Source organism: Podarcis gaigeae (genome assembly GCF_964106915.1).
Source record: "Podarcis gaigeae genome assembly, chromosome: 6".
NCBI lineage: Eukaryota > Metazoa > Chordata > Lepidosauria > Squamata > Lacertidae > Podarcis > Podarcis gaigeae.
In genome coordinates, this window is record NC_139682.1 from 70,918,005 (window position 1) to 70,931,813 (window position 13,809).

The 13,809-nt window shown below is 43.4% G+C and overlaps 1 long non-coding RNA gene across 1 annotated transcript in view; it reads right to left on the bottom strand.

Annotated features, from left to right (window-relative positions):
• LOC310846700 overlaps positions 1-13,809 on the bottom strand; it is a 560,034-nt gene that overhangs the window by 303,838 nt on the left and 242,387 nt on the right. The gene's annotated exons all lie outside the window — the stretch shown is intronic.

Genomic DNA, 13,809 nt, shown 5'->3' on the forward strand with positions numbered 1-13,809 from the left:
GAAACCAACATCCTCCCCCTTTCTGTGAACATCACTGGGCAGCGTGTTCGTACAATATCAGTACAAACCCAACTTCTGCACATAGGTACAGTGTTGATCCCTTGATACAATCTTGGACAATACATCAGCAGGAATTTCATTACCTGGCATATAGGACACCGTTACGAGTCCCTTTTGAATACGTTCCCTAGCATGTTGCAACTTTAATTGCAAGTGCTTCGTGCTTTGCTTACAACCTTCAGAATTCAGCAAAGCCAAACATGCTTTGTTGTCCTGGTAAACCTGGATTGGACATTTGACAGGAATTTTCATGTCTTTGCACAATTGTAACAACCATTCACAATCCTTAAGTGAATAAGACAGTGCATTCAGTTCAGCTTCACAAGTACTTAAACTAACTGTTGTTTGCTTCTTGCATGACCAATCAAATAGACCCTGATTGTACTTATAGCAAACTCCAGACGTACTTTTCCTGTCTGTAGTGTCACTTCCAAAACTTGCATCTGCAAATATCTCAAGACCACCAGACTTCTGATTGTTAAATCTCAGTCTGTAATGCATAGTGCCTTTCAAATACCGCGCTATGCGTTTCAGAGCTTTCCAATCCTTAACAGTAGGATTGTTGACTTGTCTGCTTAGCAAATTACAGCTAACAGCAATGTCAGGTCTTGAACATCTGGCAATGAAGTTTAGCTTGCCTAGCACACTTCTGTACAGTGTAGTATCAGAAAATGCTTCTCCAGTGTCATCTACCTGATAACCTGTTGTCATCGGTGTGTCTACAGGGTTAGCATCCATCAGGTTTAGTTTGCTTAACACATCAGCAATTTTACGTGACTGGTGTACTAGAATGTTACCATCTTGATCTCTCTCTATTTCCAGAGATAGGTAGTTGTTTACCTCACCAAGATCTTTCATGTCAAAGTGCTCTTTCAATTGAGCTAGGGCATTATTGTACATTGTGATATCCTTCCAAAAGAATAAAAGATCATCAACATAAAACAAACAATACAGTTTCCTTTGCCCCTCCTCTTTGACAAATACACATGGATCAGCTTTCCCTTGCTTAAAACCTAGAGAAAACAATACTTCAGTGAGTTTTGTATGCCAACACCGTGCACTTTGTTTGAGACCATAAAGGGACTTCTTCAGAGCACAAACAAATCCCTGTTTTACCTGTACGCCATCAGGTGGAAGCATATAAAGTGATTCATCTAGAGATCCGTACAGAAAAGCTGTATTCACATCATGGTGACTAATGTGTAGATTCTCTTCTGCAGCTAGCTTGAGCATAAGCCTAATGCTCTCATACCTCACGGTGGGTGAGTAGGTCTCGTGATAGTCTTCACCTGGTACCTGTGCAAAACCTCTGGCTACCAATCTGGCTTTGTGTCTGACTATCTTGCCATTTTGATCTGTCTTCGCTTTGAAGACCCATTTGCTTCCAACCAGTTTCATTCCTGGAACTACTGGAACAAGGTCCCATGTCTTGTTCCTTTCAAAGGAATCAAGCTCAGCCTTCATGGCATTTAACCATGGCTCAGCTTCCTTTGAAACCAAATCCTGGATTTCTTGGAAACTTGAAGGTTCAAACACCTTCTTGGAGCTTTTAACAGCTATCACTGCTATCTTAGCAAACTCATCAGCAAATCTCTTTGGAGGTCTGCCTTTTGTTGCTCTCTGTGACCTGCGAATTAGCCTTAAGTCTTCAACACTCTCCTCTTCCTTCTTAGGAGAAAAGTGACCTATTGTGAACAATGGTTCCTCCAATTCTTGATCAGAGCTTTCAGAGGGTCGCATAGAGGCTTTCGCACTCTTGAAATCCTCTGAATCACCCGATTCAGTTTCAGACTCAGAATCAGAACCTTCATCAGTGGGTGTGGGTTGTTGCGGTTGCTTTTGACTATCCTCAGTTTCATCACTGTCATCAGGATAACATTGGAAAATTCCCACATTCTCCCCCCACTTGGCATTGTACTCAACATTTCTTGTGAGCTTAATTTCCTTAGAGTCAGTCATCATTATTCTGTAAGACCCTTTCTGATAACCTAGAAAGATACCATGCAATCCACGCTTGTCTAACTTGGAGTTTTGTGGTGAGTGAACCCACATGTCAGAACCAAAAATTTTCATGTGTTTGATGTATGGCTTCTTGCCAAACATCTTCTCATAGGGGGTACAACCAATCGCTGAAGATAACCTGCGATTATAACTGTAAGTGAAACATGAGAGAGCTTCGGCCCAATAACTCTCTGGAAGATTGGCATCATGCAGCAAGGTTTTTAACCCTTGAAGCAATGTCTGATTTGCTCGTTCCGCAAGTCCATTCTGCCATGGCGAGCGAGGACTAGACAAATCGTGTTGAATTCCTTTCTCAGTCAGAAAAGCTTCAAACTGCTGAGAAGTGAATTCTCCCCCGCGATCACTGAAAAGAGTCTTTACCTTCTTACCATGCACATTTCCCAACCAAGCACAGAATTCCTTGAACCTTGGAAAAGCCTCTGATTTCTGCTTGAGATTGTACACATAAATATACCTGGAAAATGCATCAATGAGAACCATGAAGTACCTGTTTCCACCCAAAGAGGGCGCTAGTGGTCCAACCAAATCAGCATGAACAACCTGGTATGGTTCTGTAGCTTGCCTACTAGACACCTTACCTTTCGCAGCCATTTTTACCTTGTTTGCTGCGCATGCCTTGCACTTCATGTGGTACCTGCAGGGTTTAATAGTCATACCTTCAACCAAGGCAGGCATTTTAGATACTGCCTCAAAATGCAAATGACCAAATTTTCGATGAAAATCGTGAATACATTCTGCATGCAAACTTTTGTTAGAACCTGCAATGCAACAAGTGTCATCCTGCACAACATCATCAAAATACAAAACATACAAACGATCAACATATTCAGCATGCAATACATAATCATTTTTCTTTGTGATGATGCACCTTTTGTTCTTAAAGGAAACGTCAATTTTCCGCTCATTCAGCTGTCCAACGCTGAGCAGATTATGCTTGGCATCTGGCACATAAAGCACATCCTGTATCGATAAGTCCAAACTGTGAAGAACAACAGTTCCGTAGCCTTTACTGGGGATTGTGTGGTCATCCGCCTGGTGAATCGCACCTTCCTGCGGTGTAAAAGACACGAACAGTCGCTTATCGTTGCACATGTGGTGGGTCGCCGCAGAATCAACAACGAAGAAAGATCTAGACGTCTTCTGGACCTCTGCAACCTTTGGAGTGAAGCGTGAGACCATTGCCTTGTGCTGCGTTGTCCTGGACACCGGACCTTTGCCTTTGCCTCGGCCTTTTCCACGCGATGAGCTTTCGCTGCGCTGCTCTGTCTTGGCCCTGGGATATCTGCATTCCCTCTTCATATGGCCTAGACGTCCACACGTGTAGCATTTCACTGCCTTCAAAGCTTTGGCGCCATCTGGTGGTTCCACTGCACTATGGGATGACGTCTGTGAAGTCTCCCCCTTGTTGATGCAGCTAGCACCCCGGCGATCCGCTTCATTCAATATCACGGCAGTAACATAGTCCACTGTTAGCTGAGCAGTTGGCTGTACAGCAATCTGAGTCGCAACAGACTCCCAACCTGAACCCAAAGATTGTAGTATCATAAAGGAATACACTTCCTCTGGAAAGTTGAGTCCTCTCTGTTGCAGCTCATGTCTCAGATTCTGCATCTCCATCAGATGTATACGCACATCTCCACCTTCAGCAAGAGCCATATTATGCAGCTTGTTAAAGTAAAACATTGTGGACCCAGCTTCTGTCCTCAAGTGAGCCTCTCTCAAAGCGTCCCAAATTTCTCTGGCTGAGGTCTTATCACGCAACAGACAGAGCTCTTCTGGGGATACTATCAACGTAAGAGTTCCCCTTGCCTTGGAATCCATAGCTTTCCATTCATCTGTAACTGGAGCTGGGGGGGTCTCTGTAATAACTTTAAACAGACCCTCTTTCCGCAGAATAGCCTCTGCATAGAGAACCCAGTCCGCATAGTTCTTCCTATTGAGCTTAGGAATCCCACAAGCATCCTGAAGGGCCATCATGACTTTGGCATTAGCCTTTAGCGTCATCTTTGCTGCTTTAAATCAGGCTGCTTTATACATGCTGCGTCTGTGTACAGCTGCTTCAATCCAAAAGCAAATTCAAAACAGCCTCTGCCTGTGAACCTGTGCCTTTCTGCTTAACTGCTTTGCTTATCTGCAGCTGCTTCAAACCGCATTCCAAAGGCAAGTTCAAAAGTGAAAGTTCTCTCTGCTGTCTTAAATTCATGCTGCGACACTGCTGCAGCTGCTTTATTTTCGATTTCCCCCAGCATAGGAAAAATTTATCCTTCTAGCCTTTTGCCTGTGCCACGGCAAAACCGGCTATAAAAGTTCAAAGTCCAGCCATAAAGCCATTAATTAGAAGCTGGCAGGCTGTCCGGAGCTGTAGCACATACCTCATCAAATCACCTCGACGCGCAGAGATATCGTCCGATCCGGCCCTCTGCATTCCGATCCTTTGCCGGCACTCTGATTCTTTGCTCCTTTGTTGCTTTGCCAGGAGCCCGACCTCTGGAGTCCATTCTCAAAACACTGCGTTTTTCTGGGCCCGGAACCAAATGTTGGAGATAAGCAGTGTCCAGTGCACAGCGGAATGATGAAAAGTACGTGCCAACATGCTCTATATTACTTTATTTACACTTCAAAGCTGGTAATTTACAGAAAAACATCTTCCCTCTGCCGGAGCAGAGAAAGGCATCCTCTCTCCTCTAAAGCACGGAGAGAATCACACTGAACTGCAAAGAACAGTGAAAAACAGGAAACCAGTGTACGTCACATCCAGTCTCCTTTCCCGTGAGAAAACCCAACAGCACTTGACTGTGGAATGTAAACATTGTCTTGTGACAAGCACTTCGCTGCTCAGTGAAGGAAGCAGAAACCAACAGGGTAGTGGTGTAGTGGTTAAGAGCAGTAGACTCGTAATCTGGGGAACCAGGTTCACGTCTCCGCTCCTCCACATGCAGCTGCTGGGTGACCTTGGGCTAGTCACACTTCTCTGACGTCTCTCAGCCCCACTCACCTCACAGAGTGTTTGTTGTGGGGGAGGAAGAGAAAGGAGAATGTTAGCCACTTTGAGACTCCTTCGGGTAGTGATAAAGCGGGACATCAAATCCAAGCTACTACTCCTCCTCCTCCTCCTCCTCCTCCTCCTCCTCCTCCTCCTCCTCCTCTTCTTCTTCTTCTTCTTCTTCTTCTTCTTCTTCTTCTTCTTCTTCATTTCTTATCTCTTCATTGGCTCATCTAAGAGATCTGTAACTTTGAACTCCTTGAATCCTTTCATTCCAGCTGCTAGTCACAATAATTCCAACTTCCCCTTTTTCCTCCTCCCTCCCACCCCCCTTTCCTTTTGCACCTTGACTTTCAGATGGTAAACTTGAGGGCAGGAGCTGTCCTTTTTCTATTTTGGAAACTGGTAGAATTCTTTGTTCTCTAAGAATTCGGACACATTTTGACATTGCATGGCCATTTTTTGCATGAGAGCTCCTGAGGTCAAGAAGCAGGTTTTTGTCTCAGTTTGGATACAGTTGGGCACCATTTTGGTGTTCCTGAATCCTAATTATGTAGTCTTTAATACAAGGAACTTGCTTCCCCATAGCCTCTCTCAATGGCCCCCCGGCACCTTTGAAAATTTCAGTGGATGAGAATGTTATGCAGGTGTGTGTATTGGCTGGGTGTCAGCTTCCCATTTCCTTGCCCCCCAACCTAGAAAATTTTGTTATGAGACTTGCAACAAACACCTGGATGAAGATCTTGGGACATTTGCAATTTTCCTTTTGACAGTTAAGCGTAAACCAGCAATTAAAAAAATGCCCTATTCATTGAGAACATGTCTTTTTGCATTCTTTTTATAGGTAGGGGAGAGGCATGGCTTCCTCAGCTAAGCTAATGAAGGTTTTTTTTGTGTGTTTTTTAAGGAGAAAAACCTCCAAGTCCATAATGTATCAATTAACACAAGTTTACTGCAATGTGATTTTGTTCAGAATGCGAGTTGACACTTGAAAGACAAAAGAATCCTGGCACAGGGTTACATGAGCAATATGGATTCCTAGTTTATGTTACACGAAAACTTTGGCAAACTATTACAAACCATTGTCAGTATGATTATCGTGCCACGTTAACATTGTTTGAAGGCTTTTCGGCATTGCAAAGAAAAAGGCTTTCAAAATGTTTGTGCTTCTCATGACGAGAAACATACTCTTGAGCCTGTTCCATGAGTCTTGATAGCAATCAGGGGGTCCCCTGGGCAACACGGGAGAAGAGCGTTTACCCTTGCATGTTGTTAAATGGGTTAGCTCAGGACACGATCCCCACCGGGATGATCTTCTGCACAAGCTCCGTTGAAATGCATGGGAGCTGCACAATAGCATCTTCATTTCTGAAGTCTGGGAATCTGAAGAGAAAGAATAGGAAACCAAATCCAATGAGGAATGCCTGAAAGAGACATGTATGCTTCTCCTACAGGAGATAAGATCAAGAGGAAACCTGATAGCTCTCTTCAAGTCCACTTCCCCCCACCTCCCATTCACTATTGGCAAATAAAACAACACACAGCTGTAGTTTGTTTCCTTTTGACAGAAGTGGATGGAATTTTAGGCAAACTAACCCCTCCAGAGTGTCTGCTAAATTGCATGCAAATAGGCCCATAAAGGAAGGGGCGCAGGTGGCGCTGTGGGTTAAACCACAGAGCCTAGGACTTGCTGATCAGAAGGTCGGCGGTTCGAATCCCAATGATGGGGTGAGCTCCCGTTGCTCAGTCCCTGCTCCTGCCAACTTAGCAGTTCAAAAGCATGTCAAGGTAAACGTTGATCAATAGGTACCGCTCCGGTAGGAAGGTAAACGGCATTTCCGTGCGCTGCTTTGGTTCGCCAGAAGTGGCTTAGTCATGCTGGCCACATGACCCGGAAGCTGTATGCTAGCTCCCTCGGCCAATAAAGTGAGATGAGTGCCGCAACCCCAGAGTCAGTCACAACTGGACCTAATGGTCAGGGGTCCCTTTACCTTTACCATAGGCCCATAAAAATATGATTTGGGGGTGGAAAGAACTAAAAGGAATTCATTTCCCTGATACAATAATTTCCTCTGATTACAAGCTAGCCCTCTTAGTTGTGAAGGAACTCCCTCTCCTCTGTTCCCATTCTGCCATCTTAAGTTTTGCCCTTACAAAACTGCTCCGTTCTCCAAACCAAGGGCAGTCCTGATGTTTCCGGACTACAAGTCCCAGCATTCTTTTCCACTGCTCATTCTCACTTAATGGATCCAGAGCAGGGGTCGTTTCCATAGTTGTACCTGGATTATGGGACACCTTGCCTGTTGAGATTCAAATGCCCCTCTTTTTCTGATGGTTAGTGAGAATGTTTAGTTAATCTAAATAAGGATTTGTTCAATAACATTTTTATCCATTTTGCCTGCCATTCCCCCCTTTTCTTGTATCTTATTGATTAATTGTGAATGGGATTTTAAGCCATATTGAGTGGCGTGTAAGTTTCAGAATGCTGAGGAAGGAATCTTATAAATAAACCGAAACAAATATTTCTAGTTAAGGATGTTTGAATAGTTTGATCTTTGTGAATTCTAATGCAAACTGAGCTGTTATGCACCTCTCTGGTGAACAGGCAGGATTCAACTAACTAACACCACTAGTAGAAGCCAATGCAATGACTTCTGCTAGTGCAGTAGGGTCCCTCTCAGTGTTTGAAACTCCCACTATTCTAGGCGCATTTTGCCACAGGGAATTTCATTAGCGCGAGCCATTTCTGATCTCTGGGTGCAGTACTGCGCCTAAGATTTCAGATTAACATTGCAGAGTGGAAGGAAAGGAGAACCTTTTTCTGCCTCCCCACTTCCAGCTTCTCTCTGAAGACTGGAGAAGAGACCCTCTGAAGAATATTAGGGGGGTGGGCAGAGGGAGACTAGACCATGTGAAAAATGAACACAATATTTTAGCTGCTGCTCATTCATTTTCAGCTTTGTATTCTTGTTATTAAAAAAGCACGCCTGGACACCCCGTTGTTGCACCCATAACCTCAGTTTAAGGTGCCATTTAGCTCCTAGCTTTCATATCTCAGTTTCTAAAACTGGTTCCTCTCTCCCTCCCTCCCCATTATTGACCCAAGGGGGTGGGAGAACCCCCTGAACAGCACATGGGGGAGGAGAGGGTGGATAATTCTATCTGGGTAGTTGAAATGCTTCTACTGATGAAACAATTGCCATTGTATGAGAACTTAGCTATCTACTTGGTTTCACATTTTTTTCAGAATGATATTCTTGGCAGTTTATACCTATCAAAACACACATGAAAATGCAAATTTTGAAATCAAATCTAGAAATTTGGAAATATACATATATGAAAATGCAATCTTTTAGTGCAACTTTTTCCTTTTTAAAATAGCGATTAATATGGACATGAGGTTGAACAGGCTTATGGATGAACACATGCAAAAGGAACATGGATGAGACGTCCATTCTGTTGCCCATATGTATGACTCATGTGCAAAAAACCAAAAGCATCATAGCAGATTCCCTCCTCATTCCACATGGCCAAATAAGACACTTATCATAATGTGTGGCAGCTGATCTTAATATAACCACACAAATGTTAAGCCTCAAGCATTCAGGCACAGTTGTGTTACATGAATTACATGGGTGAATTGTGTACACTATAGGGATGTCAGAGAATTCTGACAAAAATGGAAGGAGGTGTGGAAATTATTCACTTTTTCATCACCTGTCCAGAATGGAAATTAATCCAGCAGCTGATTGGTATTTACAGTTGCTTTCAGTAATGGATGACACACCCATACTCCAATTTGCACTGCATTTCCTTTGCTTTGAAATGAATGGGGTGTGATGACGCAATGGCAAGGTATTCAGATAATTATATAAATTGCACTGGTTATGTAATTTTGCTGCAGCAGACAAATAACACAGTTTTTGTCGGAAGACCAACTGCAGCAGAACAGAAACAGTACTGCATGTGACAAATTGGGGGGGGGATGATGCCTTTTTACAATCCTTCTATATTGTTAAGTGCTTAATCAGAAGTCTTGTAAGTCAGAGAACCAACAGCAACAATAATAATGCATATTTTGATACTAGCAGCATAAAACATAATCAAAGAAACTTTTTATGCTTCAGAAAAAGGCCTAGGAAAATGTGTCTGAACTACAACGCAGAACAACTTGAGTTTGCATGGAGTCTTCCATACAAACTTTCTCTTGGAACACTATACAGAATCATCTAAACTAACATTTTAAAATTATGCAACTCAGTTGCAAAAAAACCCCAAAATGAAAACAAATGATGAATAAATTAAAGTAGTCATAAATCCAATTAGAGAGAGAAAGAGAAATTAAGAAGTATAAGCAAGACCGGAATATGCATTTTTAAGAAGGGGTTTTATAACAAATCGAGAATTAATGAGGCAAAGAGATACCGGCACACTGGCATGTGGACTCTTGCTGTGCAAAGGAAATAGTATTGCCCTCCTCAGCTGACATCAGGGGAAGGTCACTGTGGCTTGAGGGGATTTGAGGCTCACGTGTATAGGCAGGGACTCTGCCCATAATGAAGCATGGAATTCAAACCGATACACCATTACGTCCCTAACTGGAAATAATGTAGGTCCTTCAATTGGCTTGAAAAGTACCACTTCATCCGAGCTCCCTCAATGGGCAAAATTAACTCCACAGAGCCTTAGAACATAGCACAAATTATTATGATGTGAACCAGCTGAGGATTGGTACCTAATTTAATGTTTTTTGTAGGTGATGGTTGTATTATTCTGACGTATGGAAGCATGATGTGACGAAGAGGCACTAAGGAAGCTACACAGACTTGCATATTAGAAAGATTTCTATAGAAGGAAGGTCCTTCAATGCAAAATTAGATGACAAATACAGCCCTTGTCCCAGAATTCTGGGAATACTGCTTCCAAGTAGGTTTCCAGCCTCACTGCATAGCAGCGAAGAGCTTGAATGTCCATCTTGAAAGACTAGGCATTGTCAGGATTTGAGAACATATTACATTGTCTGGATACTGGATCCCTGAAAAAGAGTGGGATGTGTACCCACAGTTCAGAAAGTTCTTGGAGAAGACTCTGGTTCGACCCCGAAACCCTGTGATCTGAAGCAGAGATCTAGTCTGGTAAATTCTTTAATAAACCAGAATTGGGTGGTGATGGGATCCAGGGGGAAAGGCAGGAATGAATGTTTTTGGATGGACATCAACTGCATTCTCAAAAACATATAAGTGAGTGGTGTCACTGTGAATATTGGGGTGGGGGATGTGAGTGTTAAAAAGAAGCACATCAAGAGGCATAAGAGCTGCATGTTAATGATTAATTAACCAATGAAGACTGCAGTTCTATATACACTTACCCAGGAGGAGCCCCCACTGCACTGAACACAATGCGGCTCATTTCTGAAGTTGCGAAGCTCACTAGGTAACTTTGAGCCAGTTACTGTCTCTCAGCCTAACCTACTTCACAGGGTTGTTGATGTGAGGATAAATCAGGGAGGGCCAGAACCGTGTGCACAGCCTTGAGCACTTGAGAGGATAGGTGGGATAAAAATTAAACAGAACGATCACATCTAGTTTGCTTTGCTGGTGTTTTATCAATACTTAGAAGTGCAAAGGTAAAACACTGCAGAAGAAATCTTGTAATCATTCTTTACCTCAATATTGCTTTTTTGAATGTTTCGTCAATGGGTTCATATGGAAACAGCCAGGGGTGGGGCATGAATGAACATATTTGGTGGTCTGCACAAAACCTGGAAATATGCAACAATCAAGAATCCCTCATTCATTGGTTCCAATGCAGGCATTGCAAATCTCCATAACCCAGGGAGAAACTGGCTAAGGGACATCAACTTTTACATAGGACAATAGTAGCAGTGCCAGTGTCTTGGGGTGGTTTGCTCTGATCTCCACACAGGTCTTCCATCAGCTTTCTGAACAATCATCTCTGCTTACCTGCAGATGTCTCCCTCCCTGCCTTCCTTCTCTCTATCTGCTCACATAAACAGCCTTCACTTGGCACTTTCTCTCTCATCCCTCCTTTCTTTGAACTCGCTCAACTCCACTGAGTTATGTCCTGAGTACTTAGTAATGGAGGTTTCCTCTGGGTAGCGAAGTGCAGATTCATGATGCTGTAAAACAGAGGAAGTGTATGCCACAGAGTCAGCGTAAAGGAAAGAGGACTCCGGACCGCAAACTCTAATGATCTTCCACCAGCGCACCAAACATTTATTTGTTATGCCTCGTCTCAGGCGCCTTCAGTTAACCTCTTGCGGCAAGTACAGAGTCAGACACAAATTAAAGCCTCTCCAATGGCTTTGGCATTCACGACAAAAAGTCTGCACTGTTTTCCAATGGGACTTTTGTTTTTCTTAGGGAAAGCTCACACTGCTCTCGCATATAGTTTGAGGCAAGAGGGGAGCAGGAAGAGATATTAGTTTTGCCTGGTTTTCCGCAAGAGTCTGTTCCCTCACTGCCACCCCACCCACCCCCAAAACCAGAGGCCTACTTAGCTAGTCAATTTAAGTTCAATTTTTTGGGGGGTGGGGGTTCTTGTCAATGAAGTCAAACTGGGAGTTGAAAGAGCAAAGATGGTTTTGAGGGCCCTCTCTCTCTCTCTCTCTCTCTCTCTCTTTTAAGGGCTTCATTAAAAGCAGACAGTTTCTCTACCCTTTTAAGAAAACCTGTTATCTGATGACGTGAATTAAAGTCTCTCAAATGACTAATAATCATATCAAGGCTGCCATGTCAGCTTGTAGATTTGAATAAGAGGGCTCTGAAAACGTTTGCATGCCTCGATGTGCCGGCGCTAAGAAGCTAATGTGATAGCGCTGTCATAAAGCGCTGGGAAAGACAGGGCTTAATGTAATCTGTCATGTCATATGCTAATCTTCAGCCATTACTTGAGTGCTGTAAGTAAGTAGAAAGCATTTGGGAGAAATCCTTTTCAATTTCTCTGAGTACCACTTCTGCTGCTGGTCAGCTCAAATGGGTTTTTGTGCATTTAATGCCGAGCTCAAGTCAAGTTGGTTTAGGTCACACTTAATTAACCAGCCCCGCTGACGGCAGAGGGCTTGGTGCGGCACGATGGAAAATGGGTATTCCTGATACTGCCTAGCGTGTAAATATTTCATAAGTCGGAGGGAAAAGGAGACTTTCACAGTCCTTGATAGAGAGGATGTCCTTACACGGGGTGGGGGGGGAGAACAAAACACACGCTGTGACTCTTTAACAAGGTCTGGGGTGGGAGGGGGGCTGTTTTGCCTGTTTTCCTCCTGCCTGTACATGTGAGCACAGTTTTCACAAAGACGATTATAAATAGTTAAAGAGATTTCCTTTTTGTAACTGGGAACTTTTAAATCACTCAATACAAGCTGCCACTTAGCCAACAATGGAGAGAAAAGGGGTTTTTTTTGGGGGGGGGAGAGGGAGAGAGACTGCTTTCAAGTTGATGTACTTATTAATAAGGCCAGAACAAGTGATCAAAGGCTTGAGAGAATTCACTTCGCTTATTTGTTTTAGCAAATTGATACCAACATTTCTCGGTGTGCAGCAAGTTAAGGGGGGGGGGGGAGAGACACCGGAAGTTTAAGTTCGTGGGAGACGAGAAATGAAATGTATTAGTGGCAATGATCGGGAATTCAGGACCATTTTGGCAAAAGGGTGCTTGGAGGTCATTTTAATGACAGGCGCGGCACATTGACATGAATGGCTTCAGGAGCAGAGTGTTTGATAGTGATGGGTTGAGACGGGGCACTTCTTGAAGACTTTGTCCATTCATCCTAGGTGATCCACACCAATAAATGGAAAATGTATCTAATATCGCCAAGAAAAGGATGGAACCCGGAACCTTCTGCATGAAAGGGAGATTCTCTAGCACTGAACTACTACATGTTGTTATCATTGGCATCCGTCTGTCTAGGGAAGCAATGGAAGAGTGTGCCTTTTGGAGGGTGAAGTGAAATGTTTTGGAGGTTGCAGGGCCTGCTGTGGCTGTAGAGACTGATACAGAAGAGAGACATGTTTTGTTGCAGCTGGGGCAGAGGAAGGCGTCCATACCCTTCAACATATATCCATTGAAAATAGGGACGTCCTATTCCATTATGATTATGATTATGCAGCTTCCAACATATATAAAAGCACAGCACTATAAAGGTATATAAACTGCTCACACAAGATCAGAGCAGTATGGGGAGGGAGGGTGACAATTATAAAGTACAAACCAAAACATAATACGGTGAAAATAACAGTACAACACTAAAAGTTGATCCGTGGAATGAATATACAGTGGTACCTTGGTTTTCGAATGTCTCTGTTGACGAACATTCCGATTTACAAATGCCATAAACCAGGAAGTAAATGCTTCGATTTTTGAACACACCTCGGTAGTCAAACATGCCACGCAGCTTCAGCTGAGTGCAAGATCCGGAGGCCTAGCTGCCGGCTGTTGAGTCCTCGGTTTTCGAACATTTCAGAACCTGAACGGTCTTCCAGAACGGATTGTGTTTGAAAACCGAGGTACCACTGTGTGTGTGTGTGTGTGTGTGTGTATCTTTCCCACAATGCTTCAGTTTCTTTGGGGGATGGGTCCTTCCTGGCTTCATGGCTTTCCCTATATTTAGTAGAGTTAGAAACAATCGGTATAAATATCCTTGCAATCGTCCCTCACTGCCTGCAGTCTTGAGTCAAAGACTTTCCATTGTCCTGTTTGGTTCATTCGTCTTGGTAGTATTGCTA